Genomic DNA, 4,884 nt, shown 5'->3' on the forward strand with positions numbered 1-4,884 from the left:
TACATATATGTATATGTACATACATATTGATATCATTTGTCTTTCTTAATAAAGTTTACTGTTCTTATCTGTGTTTTACAGTTTCAAGTGCGACTGCGTATTGTTGATATTTCTGTACGCCTGGTGCTAAACATTCGAGATTAGTGCATTTAAAAAAAAAAAAAAGTGTTAAATTCTCGGATTTCACCCATTAAAATTTAAAATTTACTATGAAAATTTCAAATTTTAATGGGTGAAATCCGAGAATTTAACACTTTTTTTTTTTAAAAATGCACTAATCTCGAATGTTTAGCACCAGGCGTACAGAAATATCAACAATACGCAGTCGCACTTGAAACTGTAAAACACAGATAAGAACAGTAAACTTTATTAAGAAAGACAAATGATATCAATATGTATGTACATATACATATATGTATATATATGTGTACATTGTTTTGTAAATATATGATTTTCTCTTCATCTGAGTCAATTATGTCTGTCCATGTAGTATATTTAGTGTATTTGTAGGATAAAATGCATTAATATCGAATGGTTAGCACCAGGCGTTCAGAAATATCAGTAATAAAGCATGTATGTTTAATACACTCACTATTTTGAAGTCAAAAAGTTTGTTTAAATTATAAACAAAACAAGAGGATAATGAAAACAATACGCAATCGCACTTGAAACTGTAAAAAAAAAAAAAAAAAAAAATATAAGAATAATAAACATTATTAAGAAGATAGATGATATTCATATGTATGTACATATACATCTATATGTATATATGTATGAATATTTTTTGTAAATATGTGATTTTCTCTTCATCTGAGTCAATTATGTCTGTCCATGTCGAAATCATACGAATGCTCCATGTTCACTAAATTAGTTTGTAAAATTTTAAATATTTTTGTTACTTAACTGGAGCTAAATAAGAATCAGACTGGAATTTATCCGGACTAGAACTAAACTACAACTTAACTTCGACTTAACTTCGACTTAATATTAAACGAATTAAATTCTACATTAAATGAACAAGAATAAGCTGGAAAGTATACTTTTTCGAAAAACATTGCATTCATAGTGTAGTTTTAATTAATTTTTCTCCAAAAATTAAGTTTTTGACTAAAAATAAGATTTTTAATCCAAAAATATCCCAACTTAACTAGAACTAAGCCCTAACGACACTGAAATTTATACAGAACCGGACTAGAACAAACTACAACTTGACTGCTACTTAACATAAAATTATTTAGATTCCAACTTAAAGGAACAAGAATTTACAGAAAAATAGACTTTTTAACAAATCATTGCATTCTTAGAGCAATTTTATACATTTTCTCCAAAAATTAAGTTTTTTTTTTGACTAAAAATATGATTCTTTAGTCCAAAAATGTTCCAACTGAACTAGATCTAAACAATAATCAGCCTCGAATTGAGATAGAACAAAACTATAACTTAACAAAAAATTTAAACTGAACTTATATTAAAACTCAACTAACGTTGAATCCAACTTAATTAGAATTCAATTACAACTTAACTTTTTAAAAATTCATATTTTAAGGTAAAAATCAAATCTTTATCAAAAATGAGTTTTTGACCCAAATTCTTCTGTTCTAAGTAGTTGTCTTTCATAATCTTGCGTAATAATATCGATAATTATTTATGTTTATGTTGCATTTTACTTAAGTCTGATTCCATTAGCTAAATTCGTCTGTCCTGTTGTGTTTGTATGTTGGATTGTATATACGTATGCGCCGTACTCACTGAATGAGTGTGTTTAATTTTTTGTTGTTGTCCGTTTGGCAGTTAAATGTTTATTTTTATTTGCTTTCGATTTTTTTGTTTGTCCCTTTGTGGACACTTAATATCTCCAGCATAATTTTTTTTTTATTAAAATTTCATAACCTTGCGCAATAATATTCATATATAAATTCGATGTACGCAAGTGTAACACCAATATTAAAACATTCGTTATTGGCTCTAAATTCTTAAAATGAAACGAAATTTTTACAGTTTTTTTGCTTTATTATTTTTTTTTTTTTTTTTTTTTTTATAAATTTCCCTTAACTAACATACTTAAGTTAATACAATATTATATGTAAGTATATTAAGTGATATATAATTTCTTAAAAATTATTAGCCTAAGTCTAAACATTTTTATATAAAAGGAAAATCTTATTATTCTATTTCCATTAAATATTCATCTTCATTGCTTATGGATGCATCATTGATGTCATTTACTTTCATTTTAATCATGTTTAAATCGGTCATAACATGATCTTCATCATCATTATTTATTAAAAGTTTTTGTTTATAATGCCCCCAAGCAAGAGTATTAACATTATTATTACAAATAAAACGTTTATTATCTAAATAACTTAAACTAATTTTATTTATATATGCTGTGTACAAAACATGTAATTTTGATTTAAAGATAATCATATTTCCATAATATACTTTTTTATTATACAAACAGTTCTTATAGTCTGAAAGACTTAAATTTTTAACTACATTACTTTTGACACCCTTAGCTTTTTTGATTTCTTTATGATCTTCAGTTTTAAATGAATACATTTTAGCTCTTAAACCTATAAATTCTTTCATAAGTATACCATTATTTTCATCCTTCATCATTCCTAATACTTTCTTATTCTTTTTTGGTATACCAAAACGATTATCAGATTCGTATTCCGAAGTGTCGAATCTTGAATCGATATCATCAATTATATCTTTATAGAAATCATCCGTTTCAATTGTATAAATGAATGAATCAGTGTCCATATAATTAAGTTGAGCTTTTGAATTGTATTTAGGAACAATATAATCATAATGGAAATCATACATCTTCCATTTAGATAGTTCTAGAATTGTAAAACCTAGATAAATGGGTTTGTTATAAAATGAATACGTTTTATTTAATTCAATTGCTAGCATATTTTCTTCAAATATACTAACAGAATGAAATTCTGGTTTTGCTATTAGAGCACGAGCTCCAAGTCTTTTTCCTTCATTTTCCCATTTACTCACAATTTTAATGTTTTTACGTTTATCAACGTTTTCCATAGTTTTACCATATACAGCGTTATTAAGCAGTTTGAAAAAATTTTTCTCAAATGTATTTTTTGCATTTGTTCGGTGAAAATTATTTAAGGAAATATACTTTTTTAACCAGTTAGACTGCTTAAATTTTAGGATTTTATGTATTTTATTTAATTTTAGACCGTGGTTTAAGCATTGTTGTAAATTCTTATAATAGATTACATATTGATATTTGTTGTTTAAATCCACAATTAATTTTTTCTCTTTAGAACTGGGTGGTGCTTTATTTTCACAACAAAATGGAAGATTGTTGTGACTATCATGAATTTCTATGGGATATATCAAATCTACCTCTAAAATATATCCAGTATCAGAATCTATCGGAATACTTTCCAATGAAAAGTTTCTAATATCTTCAATCCACTCAAAATCACACTCTGGTAAAGATTGAGACATTGCCCAACCATATAAGTTGTTAGCATCTAAATATGTTAAATATTTAGAGGGCAATTTGTCATTGTAGTCAGAAAGATATTTGTTGTTTGCAACAGAATGTCTTTGAGAACATTGAACAATTCCACCTCTAATTCCTTTTTGTAAAAAATTAATCATTTCAATATCGGTAAGCAAATCTAGTTTTATGTTTGTTATTTTTAGCATTGCATCCCAAGATAGACCAGGTGCCGTATAGTAATGACATGGATCTAAATTATAGATGTTTTTACAGACTAATCTAAAGTTTTCAAATACATCGGCTAATAATAAAACATCACTTCTTAAGTATAACATTAAGTAATCTTCTAATGTTTTGCACTCAAAAGTATTCCAAACTTTTTGTGCATGTGCATAGTCCTCTATAGAACATTCTGATTCAGTTAATTTATTAAAGAACTCAACTATGGTTGGTAAACAAGGTTCTTGGAGTTTTTCTACTGAATTTAAATATGTATATGGAAAAACACCCTTTCTTATTAACAAATTAAATTTACTTTTATCGTCAGAATGAAATTCTTTGACGACTTTCAGTTCATCCTGAGTTAAATTTTTAACTAAATTATCTAAACTCGATGTCATAAACCGGTATGAGTCTAAAAATCTTATTTCAATATTGCGACCGTTATCGCTATTAATAGTTTTTGAAAGAGATATATACAACTCCTTATTGAGTGGAATAATATTAATGGGACCATCATCAATATTATTAAGCTCTTTCACAAATAAATGACAATCATATGCCGAAAAGTTGTGAAAAATAACTGGGATAAATGAAGGTAATTTGTAATTTATATTACAAGTATTATGAGCCGGTCCTCTATATTTTCCACTTAAATGACAATGATCTCTTACTTTTTCTTCATTTAAAATATTTTTTGAGCAAATATGACATATATTATTTGAATAAAAATCTAAATTTTCCTCTTCGGTCAAGGGTGCCATTGGTATAATATTTTTTAAATAATTATCATTTAAAAATTTAGCATCTGATACTAAATTCTCTATAAATAATTTTGCTGAGTTAAATCCCTTAAAACTACGTAATTTACTTAAACTATTATCAAAAGCACACTTAATGTAGTATGAAAATGCATATGGAATATGTTTATCAACTAATGTTGTCGATGATGAATCCATGTTCGGAATGCATGTTTGAATATTTTCAAATATACATTCAGAATCAGCATATACTACAAACGGTACATCCATAGAATTACAATAGTTTTGAAATTCTAAAGTAGACTTATCTTTTTCCGGAACATAAGATACTTTTTGACCGCAATTCTTCTGGTGTGCTACCAATTTTTCTATCAGATGAAAATGTTGTAAGCAATCATCACATACAAATACCTTCTCTTTTCTTTT

Source organism: Lucilia sericata, unplaced genomic scaffold (assembly GCF_015586225.1).
Source record: "Lucilia sericata isolate MDLA Ls3-8-SP2 unplaced genomic scaffold, ASM1558622v1 Contig001544F_arrow, whole genome shotgun sequence".
In the NCBI taxonomy this organism is placed as follows: domain Eukaryota; kingdom Metazoa; phylum Arthropoda; class Insecta; order Diptera; family Calliphoridae; genus Lucilia; species Lucilia sericata.